Raw genomic sequence first — 18672 nt, 5'->3', positions numbered from 1 at the left:
GTAATCTATACATCATTTTCATATAGTTTTCTTTCAAAAGAGAACAATCTGTAAATTTCAAATCTACTGTGAAATTGTGGGTTTTTTAAAAAGGTATAGGTCATCATAAAGCATCATAAAACAGCCATGTAAAATACAGAATGAAAAAAATTACAAAAACGCCCCGAAAACACATTTTTTCGATTGACTTGCCTATGATCCAGGACAAAGCACTGCCTTTCAGAAATTCTCCCCGGACATCAATTCTGCCTTTGAAATCCTAGTAACGTCCAGGAAAATCCAGACTTATGGCAGCCCTACAGGGTGGTATTCCAAAATAAATCCCAGATGGACTGTGTGAACCTGTTTAGCATTGTGGGGATTTTTTTAATTTGTTTTGGAGGAATTGGTTTGTACACCATGGTGGGGATATTTCCCATTGTATCCATTTCCATGTGCACCCATTGTTTTGTTGCATCCTCTAGAATGTATGGGATTGTGTGGCGTACTTGGTTGGCGAATGTAACTGACTCACACCGAATGTAACTGACCTGTAGAAAAGACTCTATGAATCGTAAACAGAGATGTTGCATGCACCCTTGTTAACTAAGAAAATCCTTTAATAAAAACTAATAATAATAATAATGGCATCAATTTTGTGCAGATGCTTTTAGGTTCTTTGTGTGCACACATGAATGCATGCGCAGTGCACATTTGCACCCACAGTAGGATGGATGCAAAAGACCCTGTCTTAATAAAGCCATCAATGTAGATAAATAGAATTTAAGATGGTTGGGGGAGTTTAAAAAACAACAACACAACTTAAGAGGAATAAGCTATAATGTCATTAATATCTATCTCACTCTGGCTGTGTCAGTGTGTGTTTTTATCCAAAGCACTGCATTAAAAAAAGATTACCCTTTTCTGACCTCCTGCTCTTCCTTTTCCACCCAAGAGAAAAAGAGGAAAGTGAGCCAACAGGCTGGAGCTCAAATATAAACAGACATGCTTTGAAGGCCTTGCGGTATGCTTTGTGTTTCTTCAGCAAGAATTAGATTTCAGAGTAATGCGTCTGAGGGACTCTGTGACATTAAGGGAAGCGTAAGTCTAATCCAAGATATCCCAGGCCTTGGAGAGGCAACGAGCCGCACTCATGAAACTCATAACTAACTTGAAGAATAGTTCGCTACAGCAGGCAAAGGCCAAGAAACACCTGGGATCTCGATCTGAACCACTGGAAATTCAGGAATGCTGGCGTCCAAGTCTGTGATTCAGACCCACAGCAATATGTTTGAAATAGCTCAGACCAAATGTGTCCGCCTGCATTTACATTGGTCTGAATATCAGAAGAGTGAGGCTGAAGCCATCAGTCACACACAAGGCTAGTCCTATGAGACATGACTGTGGTGGCTTAACTATAGATGGGTCACAGTTGACCTGTGGACAGACTCCACTGAGAACTTGAAGCATGGTGTTTATGGTGAGGAGATATGGAAGCTGCTTCTGGGCACTGTTCTAAGTAGCTTATTGGTCACAGCAAACCAAGTGAAAAAATGTGTGGACGAAGCCTTTGGACTACACTAAATAAGTATAGCTCTTCCTGGGATTGCATGTGCCATGTCCCTGAGATGCCCAAATGAGAAGCTCAAGCAATAATAATAATAATAATAATAATAATAATAATAATAATAATAATAATAATTTATTATTTATACCCCGCCCATCTGGCTGGGCTTCCCCAGCCACTCTGGGCAGCTTCCAAAAAAATATTAAAATACTGTAATACATCAAACATTAAAAGCTTCCCTAAACAGGGCTGCCTTCAGATGTCTTCTAAAAGTCTGGTAGTTGTTGTTCTCTTTGACATCTGGTGGGAGGGCGTTCCACAGGGAGGGCGCCACTACCGAGAAGGCCCTCTGCCTGGTTCCCTGTAACTTGGCTTCTCGCAGTGAGGGAACCGCCAGAAGGCCCTCGGCGCTGGACCTCAGTGTCCGGGTAGAACGATGGGGGTGAAGACGCTCCAGATATACTGGACTGAGGCCGTTTAGGGCTTTAAAGGTCAGCACCAACACTTTGAACTGTGCTCAGAAACGCAATAAACGGAAAATAAAATCTAGAGAGGAAGATTGGTAGGGGGTTCGTTGGAAGGGTAGAAAAGAAGGAGCAAATTATATGCCAAAATAATAAAAAAATGAATGCAGGAAATATTTGCTTAGGTTTTATTCATGTTGGAATATTACAGCCTGCAAGTTCATAGACTGTAGAAATCCACAGTCTAACTTTCATAAGTCCTGGTGGGAGATATCTCATGCAGAACTCATTCAAATACATCTGACAGTGCTTAGACAATGATCTTTCGTTTCTTTTGCCAGTTCACGGAATCCAACAGCCACTGTTCCAAGGCATCAACATGCTCTTCTAGCCATTTCATGACACTGAGGCACTTAACCCCCAGTGCTGTTGCTTGTGCTCTTCCTAGCTTTGGGGCAGATTTCTGAGAAGATGCTTCTCTCAGTGTGTTGCTCCCCTCTAGCCACTTAGTGGCAATTGCTGTGTAGTCGGCCAATAACTGTTCTAGGATTTTAACATGGTCTTCTGGGTGCTGGATATGAATCTTTGTTGACTCTTGCCATGAATTGCCCACACTGTTGCCCGGGATCTCCAATGCTTTGTTGAAGGTCATGAGATCCTCCTCCAACCACTTGTATAGGGTAGTATTTGGGTGTTTCAACCACATGTCTGCTTTGCTGATGTTTTCTTCCCAACATTTGTCATGAAGAAGGATTTATTTGCCCAGCCTGTAGTCAGAACCTTCCATATACCTATTATGCAGCTCTTGGATGGTCCACAAGTACATATTGAGCCATGCGGTGAGATCCTTGCTATGTTGCTGCAGCCATTCCCATAGGTTTATGACATGTTCTTTCACCAACTGGTCTAAAGCCCCCAAGTGATCTTCCGTCCAGTTGTCAAGTTTCTGCAGAAGAAGATTTATGGTCTTAACATGGTCCTCAAATCTTTCTCCCATTGTCTGAAGAACACAACAGATTTAAAAGAAATGACAGTGATACAGTTGACTATATTGTGTATGCAGCATAAACCTACCCACACATATAAAGGGTAAAGGGACCTCTGACCATTAGGTCCAGTCGTGACCGACTCTCAGGTTGTGGCGCTCATCTCACTTTACTGACTGAGGGAGCCAGCGTACAGCTTCTGGGTCATGTGGCCAGCATGACTAAGCCACTTCTAGCGAAACCAGAGCAGTGCACGGAAACACCGTTTACTTTCCCACCGGAGTGGTACTTATTTATCTACTTTGACGTGCTTTCGAACTGCTAGGTTGGCAGGAGCAGGGACTGAGCAACAGGAGCTCACCCCATCATGGGGATTCGAACCGCCAACCTTCTGATCGGCAACCCCTAGGCTCTGTGGTTTAGACCACAGCACCACCCACACATATGCTGTCTTGTAAATGAAAACTACTCTTTTTAGTAGCTGACCTATTAATTGAGCAAGAACTCAGGGACAGAGCATATGTACAGCTTGCAGGAGGTCCCAGATTCAATTTCCAGTTAAATGATCCTCTAGTGTCACTGTTCTCCTTGATCCTCACATTTCAACCCCCGACTTCTACAACCAATGGTTTGGATCCAGAGTACATTAACCACACTTACATAGGTCCTATAAAAATCCGTGGGACTTCAGCTGGTAATGACTAACTTTTCACATTTATTTCAATGTGAAATGACACTTAAATAAGTGTGATTACCTTGGTTTGGATCCAGTCCAAATGTTTGGTTGTACTAGAAGCAGATCTTTTGAGGAAAACAAGGATTTTGGAGTGGGTTGTTGGACATCAGACTTATAAAGTTTCAGACTACGCATTTTGTGATTTGTTCCTCCATTTTGTTTTAAGTAACACAAAGCATTCTCTGGCCAATTGCCTGAGTGCGAAACAGGGCAGGTGGGAAGAGACTTATTAACTGATAAGAACATAGTATGAGCCCTACTAAATCAGGCAAGAGGCCTATAATCTCGTATAGTATCCCGTTTATCAACATGGCTACCCAGAACCCTCTTTGACCACATGTGATCTCTTCAGGTGGAGAGATCCCTCTCTTACATGCATGCATTGCTGGGCACCCACAATCTGGGGCCCAAATCACACCACTTCTGTTGTGGACAGAGAGAGGAAGATCACCTGCCTCTTCAGCCATGTATTCCATAAATCTATGCAAATCAATATATTTGGAACACTGTAATGCTTATACAAAACCAAGACATAAACATCTATTGCCCTGTATGTTCTAACAAGCCATACCTGCAGAGACTGGTACCATGAGTATCAGGAGGATCTTTCCAGCTTCTCCCTGGCTCTGGGAATGAATATAATAAATAAATAAATGCATTTTTATTTATACCCCGCCCTTCCCGGTTCAAAAACTGGGCTCAGGGCGGCTAACAACAAATTGAAAACACTTTTTAAATGACCAGGCACTTGTTGTGTCTCCTTTTCTTACAGCACTGAAAGTAACTTTCAATAGCATACTAAAAAGAATCGGTTGTCGTTTTCTGTATGAATCCTGTTCTGATTCATGGAAATTACTCTGCAGTTTTCCGTAAAGAGACGTTGATTGTGCAACTTCAGTTCAAGGTGTGTTGAAATGGAGCCACCTAAGCTGTTTTGCGCAAATGGAGAGATGCCCAAGAGATCTCGACAGCTGCGTTTGCGTTCTTTATTTACAGCTTTACCGCTTTTGCCAGATACGAAACACATATAAAAATAACACTCTAAAAATAAACATGGCGCATACAATTTCTACATGGGAGGCGCCAACTATGGAATTCTTTCTCCCATTCACTGAGCGTATAAAGCAAACATCCCAGTTGAGCATAATGCAATGATAAATCACTGCTTCACAGCCAGAACACATTTTATCCTGAGCAAGCTATCAACACAATCCACTCCATGCCCTGTTCCTGAACAGTCACTATGCAAACACTATTCTCTGCGCATAGGAATGGGGCTGTTGGGTTCAGCAGTAGGAGAATCTTCAAAGAACACCATGCTGGGATGGAAATTAAGGGATCATCTCCTATGCCTTTAAAGTGGTACTTTGGGTTAAGAACTTAATTCGTTCTGGATGTCCATTCTTAACCTGAAACTGTTCTTAACCTATGGTACCACTTTAGCTAATGGGGCCTCCCGCTGCTGCTGCCACCGTGCCGCTGCCGCGCAATTTCTGTTCTCATCCTGAAGTAAAGTTCTTAACTCAAAGTATTATTTCTGGGTTAGCAGAGTCTGTAACCTGAAGCGTCTGTAACCCGAGGAACCGTTGTAATGCTTTACAGTCCAATCCTGTACATGTTTATGCAGATATAAACCCCACTGAGCTCACTGAAACCTTCCCTGATGCAATTACAGTGGTGCCTCGCAAGACGAAATTAATCCGTTCCGCGAGTCTCTTTGTCTAGCGGTTTTTTCGTCTTGCGAAGCAAGCCCATTGACAGCTTAGCGGATTAGCGCTATTAGCGGTTTAGCGGCTTTTAGCGGATCAGCTGATAAGCGGCTTAGGGCTTAGGAAAAGGGGGGGGGGAGGGAAAAAACCCCGCAGGAACTCGCAAGATATTTTCGTCTTGCGAAGCAAGCCCATAGGGAAATTCGTTTTGCGAAGTGCCTCCAAAACGGAAAACCCTTTCGTCTAGCGGGTTTTCCGTCTTGCGAGGCGTTCGTCTTGCGGGGCACCACTGTATGTGTGGGACAGCAGCCCTCTTCCCCACTGTGGTCCCAAGGAAGTACCCTCCTTCCCCAGTGCTCTATCTGCTGTTAGTCCCAGAAGGAAGCTTCCGTTGGCCCTGCGATCTAATAATTTTAGCAGGCGGAGTTAACTTTCAAGACTTGGCTGCAGCAAAGTAAATGACACTCACCAGGAATGAGCATAATGAAATGCAGCGCCAGAAGTAGTGGCAGGAGCATGACGAATGAATGTGCACCTGTAAGTTGTGGGGAGAGAGAAAGAATTTAGCATGAACAAGACCTAGAATGCGGCCGAAAAGTTGAATGTTCCATTCTGATCACTTCAGATTCATCAACCGTCATTTTCTGGAAAGGCAGTGCAAGCTGTCAGGCAAACTACAGCCAAAATTAATGTCTCCCTGGCTGAAAGATCAATATATTTATTTGTTTCGTGACTGCTTTACATGAAAGCAAAGCAAAGCAAAAGCACCTCTAAGCTGCTGGCAACCTATATTAAAGTATCAAATAGAACATTCAAAAAATTTCAAAACATTACAAAGAAAAAACAGGCATCTCATAGACATCTGGTTGGTCACTGAGAGAAGAGGATGCTGGAAGAGATGGACCATCAGCCTGATCCACCAGGATTTGGCAGGGATGCTGTGCTGGTCCTGTGAGTTACCCGACAGGCGAGGTCCAAGTCCAGTCTGTGGTCAAAAGTGCAACATGGAGGCAGTCCGTAGTTGTACTGTTTTATTGTTGTTAGTCGCCCTGAGCCCGGCTTCGGCTGGGGAGGGCGGGATATAAATAAAATTTATTATTATTATTATTAGCTGTAGCTGGTCAGGGCAGGGAGCTGGGTGAAGTCAGGAACAGGCTTGCAAGCAGGGAGCCAGGGCGGGTCAGGAGCTCAGGCAGGAAAGCAGGACAGGGCTCAGGCAGGAACTAGCAACCAACAATGTTGCTCCTGCAACTTGGGACTGGGGCTGGCCAGCTTTTATCTGCCCCAAGGCATAGGGCGGCCCCGATCCTGTGGTGACTCGCCTCTCCTGGCCTGGAGGCGAGCACTCCTCCTGCGGGAACTTAGTTCCCTCCGCCTCTCTGCCCTGAGCCTCTGCAGCTCAGGAGAGGCTGGAGGGTTACCGGACCCAGAGGCAACCTCAGCTTCCTCTGACAGGGCTGAAGGTGGAGCACCTGCAGGCAACGGGTCCTCCATCACCTCAGGAGCCAGAGAAGACTCAGCTGATGCCTGCACCTGAGGATCCAGCACAGGTGAGGCTCAAGCCCCAGCCCCGGCTCAGCTGGTTCTGGAGGCGAGGACTCCTGTGCAGGCTGGGATCCCTCAGGTTCAGCATCCGAGTCCGAATCCCAGGCCATCACAGATGCAGACTCTGCCGCTTTTGGCAGGGATCGAATCCACCACCATGTGATGCTAGGTGGCCTTGCTCACATGCCAAATAGCTCAGTGGTAGAGCACCTGCTGCTTTTGTAGATGGTCCCCAGTTCAAAACCCGGTATCTCCAGATAGGACCCAAATTTGAAACCCTGTAGAGCCACTGCACTGGTCTCACTTGGTTTAAGGCAGATTCCTATGTTCCTATTTTCCTAAAACCTTTTCCTAGACCAACCCTTACATTTTTGATGTACGCTCTTATTAGGTAAGAAAAATCAGAGCCTCTGTTCTATTCCTAATTGAAAAACAATAATCTTTTATCTATACTGGATGTATTCAATTTGGCCCAGAGTCTTACATGTGAAATTGAATCAAAGGCAGCCTTCAAATCAATGAAGGCTGATTATATGACCCCATGGGTTTTCTTGGCGTATTTGTCAATAAGATGTGCTAAGACAAAACAGTGATCTATGGTAGATCTGCCTTGCCAAAATCCAGTTTGCTCCTCTGCCAAGATAGCCTCAGCGTCCATCCAACTAGTTAATTTTATATAGAGGTGTTTTGCATATAATTTTTTTTTTGGCCATTTGTGGAGGATCTTACGTACAGCACAGTACAGTGGTGCCCCGCAAGACGAATGCCTCGCAAGACGAAAAACTCGCTAGACGAAAGGGTTTTCCGTCTTTTGAGGTGCTTTGCAAGATGAATTTCCCTATGGGCTTGCTTCGCAAGACGAAAACGTCTTGCGAGTCTTGCGAGTTTTTTCTTTCCCCCCCTTTTTCTAAGCCGCTAAGCCGCTAATAGCTGCTTAGCCGCTAAGCTGCTAAGCCGCTAATAGCCGCTAAGCTGCTAATAGCGCTAATCCGCTAAGCCGCTAATAGGGGTGCTTCGCAAGACGAAAAAACCGCTAGACGAAGAGACTCGCGGAACGGATTAATTTCGTCTTGCGAGGCACCACTGTATCTTTATATAGGCCATTAATAAAAAATAATAATCTTTTATTTATACTGGATGTATGTCTATTCCAAATGATTGTCTCCTGTTTGGAATATGATTCAGTGGTCAACCTTTATATTTAATTTTCCCCCCAAGGAGCATACAACCTGCTCCCACTCAGTCCATTAGGAATCCCATGGCCTGAAGATGCAGAACAGTTACTCCTCCCAAACCTTAACACTAAAACCAATCCACTCAATGCCCGAGATAGCCAAGGTGGTATATTCCTGGTATTGTTGGACTCCAACTCCCAACAGCCTCAGCCAATATGGCCAGCGGCAAGGGATGATGGGAGTTGTAGTCAAACAACATTTGCAGACTCTCCAAGTATTCCTATTTTCCAAGGACACTCCTGGATTTTCCCCAGTTTCTGATCTGATCCTAGAAGGTTCTGCTTTCCCTTAGGACGTCTCTATTTTCATTGGAGAAATGTTGGCGGGTATGGAGTTATGCGACCCCCTGAACCACTTGAAGACAGCCCTGTATAGGAAAGGTTTATAAAAAAATGTTTAATGTTTTATTATGTTTTTATATATGTTGGCCAGCCCTGAGTGCTCACTGGAAGGACAGACCCTGAAGCTGAGGCTCCAATACTTTGGCCACCTCATGGGAAGAGAAGACTCCCTGGAAAAGACCCTGATGTTGGGAAAGATGGAGGGCACAAGGAGAAGGGGACGACAGAGGACGAGATGGTTGGACAGTGTTCTTGAAGCTACCAGCATGAATCTGACCAAACTGTGGGAGGCAGTGGAAGACAGGAGTGCCTGGCGTGCTCTGGTCCATGGGGTCATGAAGAGTCGGACACGACTAAACGACTAAACAACAACAAATATATGTTGGAAGCGACCCAGAGTGGCTGTGCCAACCCAGTCAGATAAGTGGGGTAGAATCATCATCATCATCATCATCATTGACTAGAATGTCCCTATTTTCATCAGAGAAATGTTGGAGGGTATACATTTGGAGGTCCCCATATTGACTTCCCCTGATATATGTCATATTATATATGCTCCCTATCATCTTACTATCAAGCTGGGGGAATAGAAATTCATTTCGATATAGTTCCTCAGCATTAGAGTGGCACCAAAAAGGTCCTTACCAATTTGTGACTGCTATTAACTGAGAAATCAGGTCCTCCCTTCCTCTTTCTCTGGGTGGCCTGTTGGCCCTTGTAATGGTTATAAGGGGTTACTTGTGCGTAAGTTGCCGTTACTTTCAGCTAGATTGCCTGGCTAACCATGCCTCGGCTGACAGCCCTTCACTCTGTGGCCGTTCAGTCGCTTGCAGAATCCATCAGTGGGCGTTTCTTGAACCTCTTCCAGCATAGAAGTTGTTTGACGCCAGGTCTCCGCCTACTCTCCCTGCGCGGAACTCTTCTGCGCAAGGAAGGAGTGGGCAGAGGTGTGCCTGTGCTCTCTCCACTAGTTTCGGGCGAAGAGTCTTGGAGACCCCTCTCCGAATGCTCCATCTCCCTCCCTTCTCTACTGGTGTTGCGCTGAATTCCTTCCCCTCTGCTGGTCCCCTCTCCTGCATCGCTCGGGAGCCCTGCCTCCACCTCTCGCTCCGATGTCAGTTCCCTGACAGCCCTCTTGCCTCCTACTGCAAATCTCCAGCCTGTGCCAGTATAACTACTTGATGTGTTTCTTCCATTGTCTGAAGAAAACAACAGATTTTTGTTTTGTTTTGTTTGCTTTTTGCAAAAATTTTAGTTTTTACAATATCAATGACAAACAAAAACATAAAACAAACAAAACATAACAAACATAAATCATAACCTTATTGAAAATAACAGTTATTTACTTTGTAAAACAACTTCCTCATTCCCCCTTAGTTGAATTTCATTGCATATCCTTATAACGGTTTTCCAAATCCCAATTTTAATACCTTTTAATTAAACATTAACATCTTTAAATCTTCTCCTTCTTATATTAGACATATTATTTTATCAGTTAACATAAATACAATCCTAAGCCCATTAAGTATCTGGACGCTATTTCCAGTTATTTTAGCTTAACAAATTTAGCTAAATAATCATTAAATTTATTCCATTCTTTGTGGTGTAACTCTTCTGGTTAGATCGGCTAGCTCCATAAAATCCATCATCTTCATCTGCCATTCTTCTACTGTTGGTAATTCTTGAGTTTTCCACTTTTTAGCTTTTTTTTAAAAAAATATTTTTTATTCATTTTACAAGACAAAAATATAAAAACACATAACACAATTTTTCACAAATATGTTTTTTGGAGTTCCCTCAGCTCTTCTGCAAATCCTCCGTTTTAGTCCTTCTTCCGCATTTCTTAATCTAATATTGCCTTTTATTAAAAACCTCCTCCCTCTTATTCCCTTTTTTACAATATTTCTAATATTATTTTCACACAACCTCTTGCAAACCTACAAACGTTAATTGTTCATCACAAATACTTTTCAAATAGTCTACAAATTTACTCCAGTCTTCAGTGAATCTGTGGTCTCGTAGGCCTCGGATCCTTCCTGTTAGTTTATCAAGTTCTGCGTATTCCATTAACTTCATTCTCCATTCTTCCATCGATGGTAATTCTTCCTGTTTCCATTTTTGGGCTAGCAGTATTCTTGCCACTGTTACTGCGTATAGAAAAAGCTTGTAATCTTTTCTGTTTATTTCATTTCCTACCATTCCTAACAAAAATGCCTCTGGTTTCTTAACAAATGTATATTTCACCATTTTTTTCAATTCGTTATATATCATTTCCCAGAAGCCTTTCACCTTCTTATTTTCCCACCACATATGATAAAAAGTCCCTTCCTTTTCTATACATTTCCAACATTTATTACACACTTTATACATTCTTGCTAACTTCACTGGTGTTATATACCATCTATATACCATTTTCATACCATTTTCTTTTAATGCAGTACAGGCCGTAAATTTTAATCTTTCGTTCCATAGTTTTATCCATTCACATAACTGTATATTATATCCAAAATCTCTAGCCCAATGAATCATAACCGATTTAATTTCTTCATCTTTCGTATACCATTCTAGCAGCAATTTATACATCTTCGATAAAATTTTAAAATCATTATTCAATATCTCTATTTGAAATTTCGATTCTTTTTCAACATAACCTTTTTCTTTTAATTCTTTTTTAAACATTTCATTAACCTGATAATAATGCAACCAATCATTAACATATTCTTTAACCTCCTCGTAGGGTTTCAATTTCTATTTACCTCCTTCTTTAACAATCAAGTTCCCATATGTTACCCAATTCCCGCTCATATTGATCTTCTTTACACTCATCACCTCTAATGGAGACAACCAGTGTGGTATCCTTGGTTCTAATAGGTTTTTATACCTATCCCAAACTTCTATAAGAGATCTTCTGAAGATGTGGTTTTCAAAGCCTTTGTGAATTTTTTTCTTATCACACCATAAATATGCGTGCCAACCAAATCTGTTATCAAATCCTTCCAAGTCTAACAATTCTCCATTTTCTAATCTCATCCACTCCTTCAACCAACAGAGGCATGATGCTTCATAATACAATTTCAGGTCTGGTAGGGTGAAGCCTCCTCTTTCTTTCGCATCTGTTAACAACTTAAACTGTATTCTTGGCTTCTTACCCTGCCAGATATACCTTGAAATTGTTCTTTGCCATTCTTTAAATATTACTGCCCCTTTGATTATCGGGATTGTCTGAAATAAAAATAGCATCTTTGGTAACACGCTCATCTTTATCGTTGAAATTCTTCCCCAAAATGATAACTTCATCCTCTCCCACACCTCCAGGTCCCTTTTAATTCCATTCCACATTGGTATATAGTTGTTTTGTAACAGATCAATATTTTGGGGGGTTAACCAAATTCCGAAATATTTAACCTTCTTAACCACTTCTATTCCTATTTGTTGTTGCATTGTTTCTATCAAACCTTGTTCCATGTTTTTAGCAATTATTTTAGTTTTTTTCTTATTTAGTATGAATCCTGGGCATGCTGTGAATTTAAAATAAGTTGTATTCGATATTCTTAAAGAACAAAAGACAACAATTAATATGATGATGATCTTATTTAGTTTACCGTAGGGGCAAAGGAACCTGTGGCTTTTGAGGTGTTGTGGTCAGGAATTATGGGAGATGTAGTTTGGTAATACTTGGAGGGCTGCAGGCCCCTCGCCACTCCAGTTTTATGGACTTATGTTCATGGAAGCTATGGAGCACTTCTTCTGGTGTTACCTACAAGAGCAATTGCAATTGACTTTACATCTTACCAGGAAGCCTGGATTCCCACCCCCACCCTCCGTTCTCCCCCCTATGCAACCCACAGCAACATGACATTTGTTCTCTTTCTAAATGTTAATTTTGCATATCATTCTATATCACGAAAATATATATAATGATATATAATGAGATGAAAAAGATTCTGAAATACACATTCTTTAAAAAACCAGAAGCATTTTTACTTGGTATTATAGGTCAGGACATTAATAGGCAAGATGTTAAACAACTGCGGCAAGAGTATTATTAGCCAAGAAATGGAAACAAGAAGAAATTCTGACGAAAGAAGAATGGCAGACAAAATTAATGGACTATGCAGAATTGGACAAAATGACAGGAAGGATTCAAAACCTGCGGGACCAGAGATTTACAGAAGATTGGAAGAAGTATATGAATTATTTGAAGAGCAACTGTAATCAACAATTTATGCTAGTAGGACTACAAGAAGTTTTGTAAGGAGAAATATACAAAGTGTTAGAAAGTAGCAAAAGATAGAGATATTGATTGTGAGTTTGAAATGTAATAGGGAAGATAAGAAATGCATACTGAGAGATTAGATTGGAAAATTTTCAGACAGGATTGATGGAAGTCAAAAATTTGAATAAGATGTAAAAGTATGTTTAATTACTGTTGAAAATGATATCTTAAAAAAACTAATAAAAATTATATTAAAAAAGTTAATTTTGCAACCATTTTTGCCCCCACGAAAAGCATCACTTGTTTTTCACAGCTTTTCACAACCTTTAGCCAAAGGATGCAAAGTAATTTTGGAGGGAGGCAGAAAGAAAGAAAGAATTTTGCAGGAGGGATTTAACTGCATACTTTGGTTCTCAAATGCCGAAAACCTGGAAGTAAGTGTTCCGGTTTTCGAACGTTTTTCGGAAGCTGAACATCTGATGTGGCTGTCGGCTATTGTTTTCGGAGCACCTGCACCAATCAGAAGCTGTGCCTTAGTCTTTGAACATTTTGGACGTCAAACGAAGGGGGAAGAGCTCAGTTGAAGCAACACCATTAACTTAAGAGGAAGCGTACAGAGGCCGCTCGCTGTGAGTATTGAATCAAGACTCTCTAAGAGCTACGAACATGAGTTTGACCAAACTGCGGGAGGCAGTGGAAGATAGGAGGGCCTGGCGTGCTCTGGTCCATGGGGTCATGAAGAGTCGGACACGACTAAACAACTAAACAACAACAAGAAGAGCTTCCTTGTCTACTTCCTTGCCTGTCTGCCATGAGAGGGGGGAGGGTCAGAATTCAATGAACCTGACACCAAATGATAATGAACATTCAATACAGACATTGTCTAACCTCCATATTAGCTTAGGCAGGGAAAACTGGATGACTGCTCAGTAAAAAGGTCATCTGGAGAAGCCTCTAGTGTGGAAGCAGAACATACATGCTTTGCACTTGAACAGGGATTTGAATGTGGGTCTACCAGGTCTAAGGTCTAGTTAACCAGCCTTGGTCCAGTATACCTGAAGGAGCATCTCCACCCCCATCATTCTGCCCGGACACTGACGTCCAGCGCCGAGGGCCTTCTGGCGGTTCCCTCGCTGCGAGAAGCCAAGTTACAGGGAACCAGGCAGAGGGCCTTCTCGGTAGTGGCACCCGCCCTGTGGGACGCCCTCCCACCAGATGTCAAAGAGAAAAACAACTACCAGACTTTCAGAAGACATCTGAAGGCAGACCTGTTTAGGGAAGCTTTTAATGTTTAACATATTATTGTATTTTAATATTCTGTTGGAAGCCACCCAGAGTGGCTGAGGAAACCCAGCCAGATGGGCGGGGTATAAATAATAAATTATTTTTATTTTTATTATTGTTATCCCCCCTCCAAAAGATTTCACCTTGTTCTGCTGTTTTGCTTTATAAACCTCCTGGTTATGCACATCCCCACTTGCTAATTCAACACCACCTACAACTTGAGAAGGACTTCTGCCTGGGAGTGGGAGAGCAGCTGTCAATCAGAGTTGACGATACGAGGCTAGACAGATCCGTATGTCTCACAGTAAGAGGCCATATCATCATAACCTAGATATAGCGCAGCCTGCTAAACCTCAGACTTGAAAGCCTAGGCAGAGTTGCGGGAGCCATGCTGCCAGAATAAACCACCAGCATCTGTTCCCAATCCCAACACTCCCAAATTTCCACAACACCCTTGCATGTCTTGCCTCTAATGAGCCTTGCAGAGGCCTTCGTGCCTCATTCACTGAGGATGAAGAATGCACTTTGCATCTGCTCTCTGGCTTGTGAAGACAAGTTCACTGAAGTTCTTTGTGGGAAGAGGCAGTCATGCACATTGTTCTCTTGGCCCCCAATGCAGTCATTCCACATACTTGTTATGAGAGAGGGAGAAAAACTTTTCTCTAACCACCTTCTCCACACCGGGCTTCATTTTATACACTTCGGTTGTGTACTTGCTTTTTCTTTTCTTTTTTTTTAAATAATATTTATTAAAATGTTAAAGGTTACAGAAAGAAAAAAATAAAAATACCACATTAAACAAAAACAAAACAACATGTCACAATATGAAAAAACAAAAAAAATCTATTAAACAAAACAAAAAGGCAAAGAAAAATAGAGCAAATCTTCTCATTACTTATCTTTCATTAGCTTATTTCCTTGACCTCCTCACACCTCCCTTTTTTGTATTCTAAATCAAATATCCATTTCAGCAAATCCTTTCCCTCTTTTCAAATTTTAGTCCTGTAAATTATCTTAATATGATGTAACTTTACTTTTCCTCCTTTCACCAATTAACAGTCAGTTATTCCCAAATCCTTTATATCATTCTTGCTAAAATCATATAATATTATTCCAACATCCTTCTAACAGTTATTAATTTTACAATGTTTCTGTAAATAGTCTTTAAATTTCTTCCAATCTTCCTCCACCGACTCTTCTCCCTGGTCTCGGATTCTGCCAGTCATTTCCGCCAGTTCCATGTAGTCCATCACCTTCATCTGCCATTCTTCCCGGGCTTACTTGCTTTTTCTTGTCAGAATTTTTCCAATGCCTTGAAGGTCGCAAGCTTTTCTTGTCAGGAATTGCTACATTCTGGAGTTGGGTGAGAAAGTAGGTACTCATTGTACCCCTTCTCTGTACAGTGGTACCTCGGGTTACATACGCTTCAGGTTACATACACTTCAGGTTGCAGACTCCGCTAACCCGGAAATAGTACCTTGGGTTAAGAACTTTGCTTCAGGATGAGAACAGAAATCGTGCTTCGTCGGCGCGGCAGCAGCAGGAGGCCCCATTAGCTAAAGCGGTGCTTCAGGTTAAGAACAGTTTCAGGTTAAGAACGGACCTCCGGAATGAATTAAATACTTAACCCGAGGTACCACTGTACAGCCTTTTTGATGTTACTCTTTCTTAATGGTGCCTTCAGGCAGTGGTACCTAACATGCCTCTGGTCCGGTCTGGATTTAGGTTTGATGAGGCCCTAAGCTACTGAAGGTAAAGGGTAAAGGGACCCCTGACCATTAGGTCCAGTCGCGGACTACTCGGGTTGCGGTGCTCATCTTGCTTTATTGGCCGAGGGAGCTGGAGTACAGCTTCCGGGTCATGTGGTGAACCAGAGCAGCGCACGGAAACGCTGAAAGCCCTTTATATGTCCAGCTGTCCTTGTCACTGTTTTTTGTGTTGCATATATGCTATATGGCATGGGTAGGCAAACTAAGGCCCGGGGGCCGGATCTGACCCAATCGCCTTCTCAATCCGGCCTGCGGATGGTCCGGCAATCAGCGTGTTTTTACATGAGTAGAATGTGTCCTTTTATTTAAAATACATCTCTGGGTTATTTGTGGGACATAGGAATTTGTTTGTTCCCTTTCCCCCCAATAAAGATATAGTCCCCCCCCCAAGGTCTGAGGGACAGTGGACCGGCCCCCTGCTGAAAAATTTTGCTGACCCCTTCTATATGGTAATTTATGGCCCTAATAGGTATCTATAGCCATTTGCACATAACAAATATGTATTTTATCAAAATAATTGTTGAACTGAAATACAATTAAGAAGAAGTATATTAATAGTGCAATTTTTTGGGGGGGCCCAAGAGAGTGGGGCCCTAAGCTATAGCTTGTTTAGCTTATACGTAAATCCGGCAGTGCCTCTGGTCTTCCCCAAAGGGGTAGCATGCATTTGCTGCCCAAAGCAGGAGAGGCCAGTTCAGATGGGAGAAGTTGTTCTTTTGCCCTTGCATGGCTATGGTCCTTTCAGTGTCTTCGCCACTCAGCTCCCAAGAAACGCCTCCATCTTCCTCCTGACGTCAAAGCTGAGTTGGTGATGGGACTCACCACACAACCACTCATAAAGCCCCATCCATCTCTGTGGCTTCAAAGTTGGGAAGAAAGATTTCTGCTCATTACACTCACCAGAGAGTGGTGTTGAGTGTAAGAGTAGTGAGTAGCTAAGAACATCAGTTCATATATATATGACTGACACCCTTCTTAGGAAATTAAACCAGTGTCCAGACTTTAGCATTCAAAAGCTTTACTTGCATAAAGTTATGGTTGTAGATGAATTAAAGCATCTTATTTACAGTCATGGGACGCGGGTGGCACAGAGCCTAGGACTTGCCGATCAGAAGGTTGGCGGTTCGAATCCCTGTGATGGGGTGAGCTCCCATTGCTCGGTCCCTACTCCTGTCAACCTAGCAGTTCGAAAGCACCTCAAAGTGCAAGTAGATAAATAGGTACCGCTCCAGCGGGAAGGTAAATGGTGTTTCCATGCACTGCTCTGGTTCGCCAGAAGCGGCTTAGTCATGCTGGTCACATGACCCGGAAGCTGTACACTGGCTCCCTCGGCCAGTAAAGCGAAATGAGCACTGCAACCCCAGAGTCGGTCACGACTGGACCTAATGGTCAGGGGTCCCTTTATCTATTTACAGTCATATGCTTCTCCAAGCATGGGCTTACAATCTCTTCTAACTTCCAAACAACTATATTTCTCTCCCTTTCCAGAGCTCAGCACTCAGCCTTCCGTATCTCCATTAGCAGCTCCTATGAGAGATTTCAACTTTCACCCATTCTTGCAGCTTTGCTCTCTTTCTTTCAAGCAGAGAAGAAACACTCCAACGCTCTGTTCAACTTGGCAGTGTTCACAGTGGATTCTAAAACACAGTCCTCTTGCTTCATATAAAATGGAACCTCTCCTTCACTAGATACTTACCATGTGACCAATGTTGGCCAATCACACGAAAACCACTAGAGAACTCTCTAGAATTCAGTTACCAACCAATCAAATTTAAACACATATTAATGCATACAAGCATTTACAGTTTCAGTGATTTAAAGTACTATACTTGACAAGTGGTTGCCCACTTGCCATGGTGAACACGGTGAATGTGTTTGCTTGAACTTTGTCCACCATGTTCTGTTCATTCTTGACGAGAGCAGACCAATCCATTTTATTCAACAGTCCAAAGCCGGGCATCACCTTTCGTATTAAAATCTGATTTTCAAAATCCTGGCCAGGTTTGTTTGATACCAGTCCAATATGTGTCATTAAATTATCCACTGAAGGTTCATACAGTGCTGACATTTCATCTCAATCACACCTTTTTATGATCACTTTATTCCTCATATTAAGTTTCCCCCAAAAGAATATTGACGATAGCAGTATGGGATTTCATTCCATATGGCAAAGCATACTGGATTACGTCCTTGAGAAACACTTTATTCTGGTTATCAGTGCCTCTGCATGAGTTCTGTCAGGAGCATCATTCAAGATGGAGCTATAACTTCATCTCACCATGAAAGAAGCTTCAGTACCAGAAAGCAGGTTTTAGAATTGCATCCAAGGCAATGAGAAAAAAGAAGGCAATAGGTAGATTTTGCAACCTTGCAAGAGTTCTGTGACAAACTCTGTAAAAACAGCAAAATATATATTTTTTTAATATAATATTTATTCCAGTTTTAAAGGTTACAAAAAGAAAACACTAAATTAAGCAAGAAAAAACAAAACAATGCATCACAATAGATATAAACAGACAAAAAAACAACAGAAAAATACAAACAATTAAGGAAAAAAAAACCAAATCAAACCTTTACATAACTTTCTTTCCTTTGCTTATTTCCCTGACCTCCTCACACCTCCCTTTTTTGTATTCTAGTTCAATTAGATATTTCAGCAAATCCTTTCCAGCTTTGTTTTTATCCTATTAACATCTTAATATACTGTAATTTTACATTCTCGACCTTCACCAATTAACAAATCCATTTTTACCTAATCCTTTATATCATTTCTGCTAAAACCACATTACTTCATTCCAACATCCTTCTAACATTCCTTAATTTTGCAATGTTTCTGTAGAT

The 18672-nt window shown here is 42.1% G+C and overlaps 1 long non-coding RNA gene across 1 annotated transcript; it reads right to left on the bottom strand.

Moving 5' to 3' along the window:
• Positions 1-2184: 2184 nt before the first annotated feature.
• On the bottom strand, positions 2185-9278 carry LOC307212678. The gene is made up of 4 exons (XR_013837085.1): positions 9208-9278; positions 5911-5976; positions 4304-4358; positions 2185-3010 (listed from the first exon to the last, which is right to left on the bottom strand). It is a non-coding gene; the product is annotated as an uncharacterized lncRNA (long non-coding RNA).
• Positions 9279-18672: the final 9394 nt, after the last annotated feature.

Source organism: Podarcis cretensis, assembly GCF_951804945.1.
Source record: "Podarcis cretensis genome assembly, chromosome: 3".
In the NCBI taxonomy this organism is placed as follows: domain Eukaryota; kingdom Metazoa; phylum Chordata; class Lepidosauria; order Squamata; family Lacertidae; genus Podarcis; species Podarcis cretensis.
This window is presented reverse-complemented; position numbering and strand designations above follow the sequence as displayed.